At 35.7% G+C, this 13,410-nt stretch overlaps 1 pseudogene across 1 annotated transcript in view; it reads left to right on the forward strand.

The window, feature by feature from the left end:
* The first annotated feature begins 11,049 nt into the window (after window positions 1-11,049).
* The window catches only part of LOC309867652 (myocyte-specific enhancer factor 2A-like), a 69,349-nt pseudogene continuing 66,988 nt past the window's right edge, over window positions 11,050-13,410 (forward strand). The window contains exon 1 of the transcript XR_014316723.1: window positions 11,050-11,103. The product of XR_014316723.1 is annotated as a myocyte-specific enhancer factor 2A-like (transcript). The remainder of the gene's footprint in view (window positions 11,104-13,410) is intronic.

Raw genomic sequence — 13,410 nt, forward strand, 5'->3', positions numbered from 1 at the left:
GAAGCAGGCTGTCCACTGAGCAGGAGGCCTGACAGGACACTGAGATCACACCCTGAGCTGAAGGGAGATGCTTAACTGGCAGAGTTACTCAGGTACCCTAAGTGATAGGATTTTCTGTAAAGCTGAAAAATACTCCATTGTATGTAGATAACACGTTTTGTTTTTCTGTTCATCTGCCAATGACATTGGGATTTTTCTACCTTTTAAGTGTGGATAACGCTCCTATGAACATAGATGTACAAAAATATTATTCAAGTCCCTGCTTACGGTTCTCTTGTATATAGACCTAGAAGTGGAATTTTTGGATCAAATGATTATTTGCTGTTTAATCTTTTGAGTAACCAGCATAAAGTACCATTCACAGTACCATTCACAGCAACAGTACCATTTTACATTCCCCCAAGCAACGCACAAGGTTTCACATTTACCCCCATTCACAATATGACTTTTTTTTTTGGTTTTCGTTGGTTTTAATGATAGTTGTCCAAATTGTGTGAAGTGGTATGTCATTGTGGTTTTGATTTGCATTTGCCTAATGATTAGTGATGTTGAGTATCATTTCACGTGCTTATTGACCATTTGTATATCATCTTTGGAGAAATGTCTATTCAAGTCCTCTGCCTATTTTTGGTTTTGAGTTTTAGGGATTCTTTATATATTGTGGATATTAATCTCAGATAATATGACATAGAATTATTTTCTTCTATTTGGTGGGTTGCTCATTTACTCTGTTGATAGTGTCCATGGACACTTTTTGACATTTGGCCATGTATTCCTGGATTTGTCTGTGCTCTTTCTTCTGTTCCATTGATCTATGTGTCTGTCTTTATGCCAATGCCATATTGTATTGATTACTATAGTTTTATAGAAAATTTCAACATTAGGGAGTGTGTGTCCTCCAAATTTGTTCTTTTTCAAAATTGTTTTGGATATTTGGAGACCTTTGAGATTCAATATTAATTTAGGGTGGCTTTTCAAAATTTGGGATCTTGATAGGGATTGCATTGAATTTGTGGTTCACTTTGGGTAATATCTGTATGTTAACAACAATAAGTCTTACAGTCTGTGAACATAGGGTGTCTTTTTATTTATTCTGTATTCTTTAGTTTCTTTTATCAGTGTTGTTGAGTTTTCAGTGTGCAAGTTTTTCACATTGACTAAGGTAATTCCTGAGTATTCAAAAAAATTTGATGCTATTGTAGAGGCACCTAAGGTGGCTCAAGTCAGTTAAGCCAAATTTTGGCTTTGGCTCTTGCATCCTGATTTTGGCTCAGATTATGATCCTGAGATTGAGCCCCACATTGGGCTCTGTGCTGTGCGGGGAGCATGCTTGAGGATTCTCTTCCTTTCCCTCTGTTTCTCCCCACTCTTGCACGCACACACGCTCTCTAAAATATTAAAAAAAATTTTTTTGATGCTATGGCAAATGGAATTATTTTCTTCTTTCAAACTGTTTATTGTTAGTGTAGAAATGCAACTGATTTTATTGTGTTCATTTGTATCCTACTACTTTGATGAACTTATTAGTTCAACAGGTTTTTGTGGAATCTTTTTAGTGGATTCTATGTATAAGATGACATCATCTGCAAACAGAGGTACTTACACTTTTTCCTTTCCAGTTTGGATACCTTTTATTCATTTTTCTTGCTTAATTGCTTTGACTAGAACTTCCCCTGTTGAATTTATGGGGCAAAATCAGTCATTCCTGTCTTATTCCTGATCTTAGAGGAAAAGCTTTTAGTCTTTCACCACTTGAACGTGGTGTGAGCTGTGGGGTTTTCCTATATGATTTTTATTTTGTTGAGGTAGTTTCCTTCTATTTCTAGTTGATTTTGTTTATCATAAAAGAATATTGTACTTTGTCACATGCTGCTTTTGCATCAATTTAGAGGGTCATGTGTTTTTTTCCTTCATTCTCTTAATGTGGTTTATCACATTGATTAATTTTATTAGTGTGTTAAATCATCCTTACATTTCCAGGAATAAGTCCCACTTTGTCATGGTGTACAGTCCTTTCAACATGCAAAACACACAACAGGCAAAATCACACCATCTCAATTACTATTCATTTTATAATAAGTCTATTAAATAACTGTATGAGTCTTTTCTTCAAGGTAGTTTTGACTATTCTTTATATTCGCAAATGGATTTTAAAATAATCTTGTTAGTTTCTGCATGTAATAAAAGGAAATCTGGTATTTTGATTAGGATGGCATTGAATCTCTAGATTAATTTGGGGGAGAATTGACATCTTTATGAAATTGAAACATCTCAGAATCTGCAAAGATGGATTTTTCTTTTAGTATATTTTAAATTTCAGGATCAAGGCATTTTTGTTTTCTGTGTTTTGTTTTGGATAACTGAGATAATAGCATCTTTCATTTAATGTTTTGCCCGTGGGAGTGCTTGCTTCAGTATAGAAGAAAATTTTGACTTTGAAGGAAAGAAAGGAGGAATTGCTGTAGCCAAGACCTAAATAGGAAAGAAGGCATGTATAGTCGGACAGATGCTGATGGATTGATAGATATGATGGCAGGAACTTGAGGAGATTCTCTTCTGATTACTGTTTTTTCCATAAGTAGAATAGGTAGCAAAGTCATCAACTGAAAGTGAGGATGAGTGATGAGTGTTAGAGTGTTAGAATAGGGCATCAAATAATCAAGCACATAACTGGGAAATGGAAAATTACTGAACTTAAGGAAAGATTAATTAGCCTGGTGAGTATGGTTGTTTATTCTCAGCCTATTCAGCTACATGGAAGTAAGCAGGTAGTCAAGAGCGGGTTCTTTCCCAGGAAATGACTGGAGGGAGGAGAGAAGAGGGAGAGCAAGAGCCGAGGGAGTGAGGGTGCATGAGAATTTAATTAGATAAAGAGACATAAACTGGCTGAGGAACAGTGAAAAGGTGGTAGGTATAATTAAATTATAGCACCTAATGGGATCTAAAGAGTGTTAAAATTATGTTACTACAGCATTTGAGCCAGAAATATGGGAAGTAGTAGTTAAAAAGAGTTATACTTATGAGTTTAGTTTGATATAATTTGCTTTCAGATTTTTGTTGGTTATTCGTATTAATCTTCATGTGGTAAATGCAGCACATGTTATAAAAAACAAGTTCATATTTTTTAATCCAAAACCTTTGGGGACAGATATTTGTTTTATTTTCAGCCCCTCTATTATTTTTTCCAGGAACTTGCCAGTTTTATTATTCCCTCCAAAGAACTAACTTTTAGTTTTGTTGATCTCTGTTGTATATTTTTTATTTCATTATGGTATGCTCTTTTATTTCTTCATCTGTAGTGTCTTGGGTTTAATTTGTTCTTTTTATAACACTTTCAGATGGTTGCTTAGAACATTGGTTTTTGGCCTTTCCTCCATATATGTGTTCTAAAGCTATAAATTTCCCTCTTAAGCATGGTGTTACCTGCATCCCATAACTTTTGATGTTATGTGAATTGTATAGTGTTCAATTCTTTTCTGATTGTGGCTGTGATTTCTTCTTTGACCCATGAGTTGATTAGAAATTTATTGCTTAATTTCACTCTATAAGCATTTCTAATCATATTGTTGTTACTTCATAGCTTAATTCATTGGAGGTCAGAGAAACATGTCTGTCCTTTGGAATTTGTTAGCAGTTTATGATCCAGCATGTGGTCACTTTTGGCAAATGTTTTTATTCACTTAAAAGGAATGTGACTTCTGCTCTTGTTAGGTATACTGTACTGTATGTCAGGCTGGTAATTGTAAAATTCAAATCTTTTTGTTTCTTCTAATCTATTCCTTGTTTTGGTGTGCTTGTTCCATTAGTTTCTGAGAAAGCTTTGTTAAAATCAACTTGCTAGATTTGTCGTCTTACTTACTAGTTCCCTTGGTACTGACTGAAGTTTATTTGGAGAAAGTATGTTTTTGGGGTGCCTTGGTGGCTCAGTCGTTAAGTGTCTGACTCTTGATTTTTGCTCAGGTCATGATCTCAGGGTGGTGAGATTGAGCCCGACATCAGGCTCTGTGCTCAGCAGGGTCTGGTTGAGATTCCTTCTGCCTCTGCCTTCTCCCAACCCTGCTTTCTCTCTCAAATAAATTTTGAAAACAAAAGTGTTTTTCCATCTGCACAGTTCAGTACAATATTTTAACAAACTGATATGTGGGCAAAGTCACAAATTAAATTTCAAATCAATTTGTAGAACATTAGAATCACAGGTAGACATTTTTGAGTCATGTTCTGTCAACAGAGGGAATGTGCATCTCTGTTGCTACTGGCAAAAAGAAAGAGGTTTCCATATTATAAGCCTTTGAGCTGTTATCTGCTGTATGTCTTGCATAAATTTCTAATTGCTGTTGTATTTGTCCCTTAATTTTGCTTAGCTTTGTAGAAAGCACAAAAAGTGTTTAACACAGAAAGTGTTAAATCATGGAAAAGGAAATAAAGCCAGTGAGAAAGCTATAGCATCTGAAGTCATGTAGTATTTTACATCCTAACCATGATAACTTTCTATTATAAATGGACATTTTCTGTATTTCAGTTAAGTATTAAAAGAGAAACGATTGGGGATTATGAGTTTATATGTAATATAATTTTTCCTATTTAAAAACATGGAAAATAAAGTCCTAGTTAGGATTTTGTACAGGATATCTGATTTTAAGGAACAGATTCCTGACTTTAAGTGTTACTAGGTATATTCAGATTTAGAATTGCTAGCTCTTTCCAGTGAATTGAGCTTTTACTGTGTTCTGGAATTGAGTCCTACATCGGGCTCCCTGCTTCGTGGGAAGCATGCTTCTCTCTCTCCCACTCCCCCTGCTTGTGTTCCTCTCTCACGGTGTCTCTCTCCCTCTGTCAAATAAATAAATAAAATCTTCAAAAAAAATAAAAAAATGTACTGTGATAAAGTATAGCTACAGATCTTTATTTTTGATTTGTGTTCTACACAGTGTGTTCTCCATGCTTTTACTTCCATTCTATCTCATATTTAAGATGTACTTTTGTAGTCATCAGATCTTTTTTTAATACAATTCAGGTATTAATTCATTTTCCCCTTCCATTAGCTTGTTAGCTTTCTGTACTTTTGCTGCTCTTACATGCATCTTTGACTCAAGTCCAAAAAGTAAAAAAGTACTCTTTTTATTTCCCATTAAATGAAAGGGTTTTAGAACACCTTAACTTTATTTACTCCTGTACTGTACTGTTGTTGTGTATTATTAATATTTTAAATTCTACAGTGTATTATTATCTTCTTTAGTCTATTTACTCAGAGGTACATATTTACCCTCTTCCTTATTCTTATTTGTTTGTTTATGTACGTACTTTTTGGTGCAATATCCAAGCTGTGTCTGGTATCCTTTTTTCTTTCATTCTTCTTTTTTTATTTAAAATTTTTTATTTTTTTGGGGCGCCTGGGTGGCTCAGTGGGTTAAAGCCTCTGCCTTCGGCTCAGGTCATGATCCCAGGGTCCTGGGATCGAGCCCCGCATCGGGCTCTCTGCTCAGCAGGGAGCCTGCTTCCTCCTCTCTCTCTGCCTGCCTCTCTGCCTACTTGTGATCTCTGTCTGTCAAATAAATAAATAAAATCTTAAAAAATATATATATAAAATTTTTTATTTTTTTTATAAACATATCGTATATTTTTATCCCCAGGGGTACAGGTCTGTGAATCTCCAGGTTTACACACTTCACAGCACTCATCAAAGCACATACCCTCCCCAATGTCTATAACCTCACCTTCCTTCTCCCACTCCCCCTCTCCCTAGCAACCCTCAGTTTGTTTTGTGAGATTAAGAATCACTTATGGTTTGTCTCCCTCCCAGTCCCATCTTGTTTTATTTTTTCTTCTCCGACCCCCTTAACCCCCCATGTTGCATCTCCACTTCCTCATATCAGGGAGACCGTATGATAGTTGTCTTTCTCCGCTTGACTTATTTTGCTAAGCATGATACCCTCTAGTTCCATCCACGTCGTTGCAAGTGGCAAGATTTCATTTCTTTTGATGGCTGCATAGTATTCCATTGTGTATATATACCACATCTTCTTTATCCATTCATCTATTGATGGACATTTAGGTTCTTTCCATAGTTTGGCTATTATAGACATTGCTGCTATAAACATTCGGGTGCATGTGCCCCTTTGGATCACTAGGTTTGTATTTTTAGGGTAAATACCCAGTAGAGCTATTGCTGGGTCATAGGGTAGTTCTATTTTCAACATTTTGAGGAACCCCCATGTTGTTTTCCAGAGTGGTTGCACCAGCTTGCATTCCGACCAACAGTGTAGGAGGGTTTCCCCTTTCTCCGCATCCTCTCCAGCATCTGTCATTTCCTGACTTGTTAATATTAGCCATCCTGACTGGTGTGAGGTGATATATCATTGTGGTTTTGATTTGTATTTCCCTGATGCCGAGTGATATGGAGCACTTTTTCATGTGTCTGTTGGCCATCTGGATGTCTTCTTTGCAGAAATGTTCCATGCTCCTGGATTGGAAGAATAAATATTGTGAAAATGTCTATTCTACCTAAAGCAATCTACACATTTAATGCAATTCCTATCAAAGTACCATCCATCTTTTTCAAAGAAATGGAACAAAGAATCCTATAATTTACATGGAACAAGAAAAGACCTCCAATACACAAAGGAATATTGAAAAAGAAAGCTAGAGTTGGTGGCATCACAATTCCGGACTTCAAACTCTATTACAACGCTGTCGTCATCAAGACAGCATGGTACTGGCACAAAAACACACACATAGATCAATGGAATAGAATAGAAAGCCCAGAAATAGACCCTCAACTCTATGGTCAACTAATCTTTGACAGAGCAGGAAAGAATGTCCAATGGAAAAAAGACAGCCTCTTCAATAAATGGTGTTGGGAAAATTGGACAGCCACATGCATAAAAATGAAATTGGACCATTTCCTTACACCACACACGAAAATAGACTCCAAATAGACGAAGGACCTCAATGTGAGAAAGGAATCCATCAAAATCCTTGAGGAGAACACAGGCAGCAACCTCTTGGACCTCAGCCGCAGCAACATCTTTCATTGCCATAGGCAAGGGAAGCAAGGGCAAAAATGAACTATTGGGATTTTTGTCAAGATCCAAAGCTTTTATACAGCAAAGGAAACAGTTAACAAAACCAAAAGACAACTGACAGAATGGGAGAAGATATTTGCAAATGACATATCAGATAAAGGGCTAGTGTCCAAAATCTATAAAGAACTTAGCAAACTCAACACCCTAAGAACAAATAATCCAATCAAGAAATGGGCAGAAGACATGAACCGACATTTCTGCAAAGAAAACATCCTTTTTTCTTTCTACTTGAAGAAGTCCCTTCATTGTTTTTGGTGTTAAATTCTTTGTTTCTATTTGATTACAGATGTCTGTGTTTTGCCCCCCCCCCCCCCCTTCAGGAGTATTACTTGCCAGATAGACTATTCTAGTTTGGCATTTCTCCCACTCTTGGCACTTTGAGAATATCATTCCATGTCTTCTGACTTCCATTACTACTGTGAAAAAGTCCACTGTAAATCTTTCCTTTTTTGACTACTTTTAAGATCTCTCTGTCTGTGGCTGTGTCTCTTTGCGTGAGTCTCTCTCTTTCCCTCCATCCACCCTTTTTACTTTGATATGTTTTTTGTTGTGGTTTTCTTTGGATTTGTTTTGCTTGGGAGTTTGTAGATCTGGGTTCTGTGGCATGATGTCACTGGTAAGTTTTTAAAAAGTTTTCAACTATATGTCTTTAAACATTTCTCTCTTTTCTTTCAAGGACTGCAGTTACATGTATTTTGGATCCATGTGTCATAAGTTTTTCACACTCTTTTCTGTATTTCCCAATTTATGTCTTTTTGGGCATCAGTATGAGTATTTTCCTCTTTCTTAGCTTCTGGATCATTGATTGTTCAGCTGTATTCTAACCTATTATGATTTATTTTTTTATTTTCTGTTTTCAGAATTGTATTTTTCAGTTGTTTTCCATACTTTTAGCATTATCTGCTAATAGTCGTTATTAATTCTTTGAACACATTCACATATTTTAAAGTTCTTTTCTGATAACACCATTACTTGGATCTACTATAGGTCTGATTTCTTGCCATTTTAAAATCTTAGTTTTCAAGTCAGGTCTTGACTGGTTATTTTTCATTTTTAGACATTTTATATAATAATGATAAGATCATTTAAATTTCTAGATGATATTAACTTTTGCTGGTAAGATATACTTTTGCTAAAATCTTTACAGGAGTTTTTATTGGCCTGCAGCTAGACTAATGACACTAGGTAGCCCAGATTCCTTAACCTAATCAGGGATTGAGATGATATGAAGCTATACTTTCCTCCTTGTTGGTCTGGTCTATTTCTAATTTACGTATATACCTAGGGTATAGTCTTTTGGATTCCCTCCCTACTCCCGGTGTGTTTACTGGGGCTGGGCTATTCCTTGGCAGACCTTGCATCTATTTTTGTGTCCTACTGAAGATCTGTTGAAAGCTCTGTTTAGCTTCTCAGCCTCTCAGCCAACGTTGTTGGGTCTAAAAATAAACACACACACACACACACACACTCTTATTTATTTGAGAAAAAGTGAGAGAGAGAGCAAGAGTGGAGAGGAAGAGGGAGAAGCAGACTCCCTGCTGAGCAGGGAACCTGACATGGGGCTCAGGCAATATTTTAAGAATCTACTAATGACTAGGGGGAGAATTAATCTGAAGTGCGTTCTCATCCGTTTCTTCCAGATCTCAGCCCTTCAATTCTGTCTTGGAAGTTCTCCAGTGGTTTTGAACAGATTACTTTTCTTGTTGTTTTCTCATTATTAGAAGGTTGGTTTGGGGCTCCTGGGTGACTTAGTCAGTTAAGCATCTGACTTACTTTTGGCTCAGGTTGTGATCTCATTGTTTGTGGGATTGAGCACTCTGTCAGGCTTCGCGCTCAGGTCGGAGTCTCCTTGAAGATTTTCTACCTCTGTCCCCTCACCCCCCACCATTTGTGCTTGCTTATGTTCTCTCACCCTCCCTCTGAAATAAATAAATCTTAAGAGAGAAGGTTGAAGTAACCTATTCAACTATTGTCAAAAGCAAAATGCTTAGATATGGTCTAATAGAATTCAGAATTTTTCAGATTCTAAAAGAGAGTGCAGTACATACACCTTAGAGGCATTAGAGGCATTAGAATTGAAATGCACGAACATTTATCTTGTCTACTACAGTTCAAATTTTTATAATGGGAATTGAATGCAGTGTGATCTGTAAAGGAACATGATTTGAATAAACTGACTTTTATTGGTTTATATTGCAGTCTCATGAGGAAGCAAAAACATTCTACAGCACAGTTGTTTGTTTGGTTCCCACCAGTTGACTAGCCATCCTTCAGTTTTTCTAATGTTTCCTGCTTCCGTGCACATGGTATTCTCTCTGCTTAGAATGTATACCTTCATACTCAGGTTTGAGGCACATTCCAAAGGAAGCCTTACCTAACTTGTGAATTTAGGTCAAATAAACTAACATCCTAATTTTAATTTCTGGACTCATTTATATGGTAGTTTGATTAATGTCTGTTTTCCCCTCTAAACTATGAACTCAGTGAGATCAGAAATCATGCCTTTTTTCTTTTTAAATATTTTACTCTATGTGCCTACTTCAGTGTTTGGAAGTAGAATACTTTTGCAAGTTGGTGATCAGTTAATAGGTTATCAATTGTTAATAGATGTTCAGTTAATGTTTGTATGAATGAAGAAATGAAAGAATACAAGGGAAGATACATAAGACATGCCATGCTTATAGTTATGTTGGTAGTGTTAAGAAATGAAAAATTCACTGCTTTTGAGCAAAAGCCAGATTTAATCAAACATGGATTTGCACAGTACTTTTAAAGTTTTATGGCTGTATATGCACAATATTAGAAATACTTGAATAAAATTCCCCTGGGAATTTATTATTGTATTTTAGTATTTGTCTTTTATTCCCTTGTAAATATTTTATTATGTAAGTTTTGAAAACACTAGGTCTTTGACACAACTGTCATTCGGAACATGACAGATGATATCATTGCCAGTCATTGAATTACAGGGATAAATGGAATAATTAAAAAAAAAAATCCTGTTCTTGAAGGATTCATGGTCTCAGGAATACGGACTTAGAATTTATTATACAAATAGCCACAGAGTATAAGGTGCTATGGTTTACTCTATCCGGGGGAACTGAATCTTGATAAATTAGGAGAATTTTATTAAATGGCTAAAAGGAACAATATTTCATTTAATAAGTGGACATTATTATGAAATCATATGGTGCCTTTATGGATTGACAGTAATTTGGGTGGTAGCGAGGGCAGTTTGCAAGAATCATTTGTAAGGGCAGATTGGGGCTACCCAGATTATTAGTTCATCCTTTGACATGGAGGACATCAGAAACTTTCCAAGGATATTTCCAAGGATATTTTCCAAGCAGAGAAATTCTGGAGCCAGAGTCCCTGAGTTCATATTCCAAGCCCTGCCCTTTACTGTGTGTGTTACCTTGGACATATTTATTTAGGATCTCTCTGCCTCAGTATCCTTATTTATAAAATGGTGACGATAATTAAACCAAAAAGATGCTGTTTGGATTGAATGAGTTAAGATATATCAGGTACATGGAAAAATTCTTGGCACATAGAAAAATCCCAATAAGTATTGGCTCTTGTTACTTTTACTATATGCATTGAGAAAAACTCAAAGCTTATTTTCAGCCAGAGCTAGAGGCACAAAAAGATTCAAGGGATTTCTTAGGGGTGAAGTTAACAAAGCTTCAAGTTAACTACCAATATGTAACCAGGAATTTCAACCAATATGTGCCTATGTGCAGCATAGAGGTAAGTTTGAAATTTGTATAACACTTCCATGATTTACAAACTTATAGAACTTAAATTTTCTAATTTGTGTTTTCTTTTAGATCTTCTAGAAAATTTCAGCTGTAGCCATTGCACCAGAAGCTGAAATAATAGAAGCTGTGTACGATGCATTAGGGTATTGAAGAAAATACATTTTGAATTAAATGTTTGGAATATAAGGAAGGAAAGGTGATTGAAAATGGGGCGGAAGAAAATTCAAATCACACGCATAATGGATGAGAGGAATCGACAGGTAAATGAAAATTTTAACTTATTTATTCTTGATGTAAATATTTTTTTTAAAGAGGAGCATAGGATAGAATGGTTGAGTTTTTCTAAAATTTAATTCCAAGTCTATTTTTGTTTTCAAACTAAATAAAAAATTTAAACACTTTTAGCTTGTCATCATGTGCTTTAAAGAAACATTTTCTTATTGCAAAAATCATAGATGTTGGTTCTAGAAAATGTAGGGGAAAAGAAGAGATCACTGTAGTCCTACCGTTACTGTCCATTGTGTAGATTTATTGTAATATACTTAGTCTTTTGTTCATTTGATCATGTTTGTTTTTAATAGGTTAATTATTATTATAAATTATCACCTCTATTTTCATAATTAGGGAATACCTAAGTTAACTATGGTTATCAGTGAATGTGCTTTAGTCATTTAAATTTTCTGGTTAACCAACAAATAAAGAGAATTTTTTTATAACTCATATTATCACAAATATTCCCAGAACAGTCATTATATTGATCTCAGTTTTAATTGATAAAATATATTGAACTTAATTTTTAGCACCAGTGTCAATAAACCCTTATAAGTTCAAGATAATTATGGTACTGATATATGAAGACCAGAAATTGTAAGAGTTTAGAGCAGGGATTGGCAAACTGTGGTTCATGGGCAAGCTGGCTCATTTGACAAACAAATCATTGTTAGAAAACTGCCATGTGCATTTGTTTACATATTGTCTGTGCCTGATTTCACATTGTAACAGCATAATTGAGTAGTTGCCCATAGGCCTAAAATCTTTACTCCTGGCCTTTTAAGAAGTTTGCCATGCTCTTACAGGAAAGAAGGAAAAATAGTTTCATAGAATATTGTAAATAATCTAGTATTCACAGCATATGCAGGAGGGGTAGATTCTGCTCTGGAAAGTTTACCTCTCAGGAGAAGTTTCCAGAAAAGCTGGTTTCTGGAAGCTTACCAGGAACAGAACAGCACTAAAGATAAAATCTGCAGAGTCTGAGTAGTAATTCATCTGGTAATATGGATATAATTGGAGACAAAACTCAGCTGAATAGCTGATAGAGAAGTTAGTGGAAGTGATTAGAGTTGTCACTGGACCTAAATGAAGAGAACTCCTGTTTCATCTCATGAAAATTCTTCTGATAAAATGTAGGGCTCACACAGTATGATTCTTTATGAAGGTTGATAAAACAGGGGAGAGTGATAAAATAACTATTCCATCATGATTCTAAGCAAGCTTGCAAGTAAATGTCCCTTCATAAATCTGAGGACTATGTCACATAGAGGGAACATGGGGGACCTGCTTCATGAACACATGCAATATTAATGTAAAATAGGGTTTATTCGGGGAATAACATAAAAGCAGAGAACTGGCAAAGGACGTAACATTCCCTGAACTCTCATTATCCCATAGAGAGTCATGTTTAAATTCAGCATAGATACACTGGATCTACCAGTGGAAAAGACATCCCAACTTTAGAGAGAAAAAGGAGCTAGGCATATGTAAGTGACTGTGTAATGGAGCTTTTTAAGCTAAGGAAATGATATTATTAAAAGATGAAGCTTGCCACTATACTCAGCAACTAGAATTAGCCTGAATTAATAATTAATATGTTGAGTTTACCTAAGTCATTTTCTTACTAAGCTGCCAGATGGGGCAAGGGTAAGGGTGTCTGAGTTTCTTCTCAGGAGATTTTGGCAAAGAATGCAGAAACCATACTGTGGAGGTAGTTAGACAATTTGGTTTTCAGGTTTGATTAGGCACAGACGTAATTGGTCATTTTTAACTTGTGGATTTTGAGTTAAAAGTTTCATTATTCTTGCATTAAAATGGGGGAAAAAGGTTTCTGTGCTGAAGAGAATATGTGTCACTTATTCATCCAAATTTGAATATTTACCATATCAGAGAGAGACTGTGAAGCACTGGAGACTCATTCAAAACATATAGCCTACAGAAGAAATTTAACTATGTTGCAGATAGATGCTAAGCTTAGGTGCTGGGAGGGTTTATGGAAGGAACTACCAACCTCTGGGGTTGTTTAGCGAGCAGTACTGAAGGAGGTAACAGCGAATAGAGTTTTTAATGATGGATTTTTGGAGCTACTAAGATAAAATCACACTTCAAGTCATTAGAAGAGTGAGTTAAAACTCTTGGGGTTGACACTACCATGCACTTAAGAGCTGCTTCACCTCACTTCAATTCTACTTGGAAGCTTTCACTTGACTTCCATTTGGGAGCTTCTAGTGAAACCTTGTGTTGGTCCTTCTTGGCATAATGTATTTCTATTTAGAAAGTAAATTTTGTATTAAAGT

Source organism: Mustela nivalis, assembly GCF_964662115.1.
Source record: "Mustela nivalis genome assembly, chromosome: 6".
NCBI classification, from domain to species: domain Eukaryota; kingdom Metazoa; phylum Chordata; class Mammalia; order Carnivora; family Mustelidae; genus Mustela; species Mustela nivalis.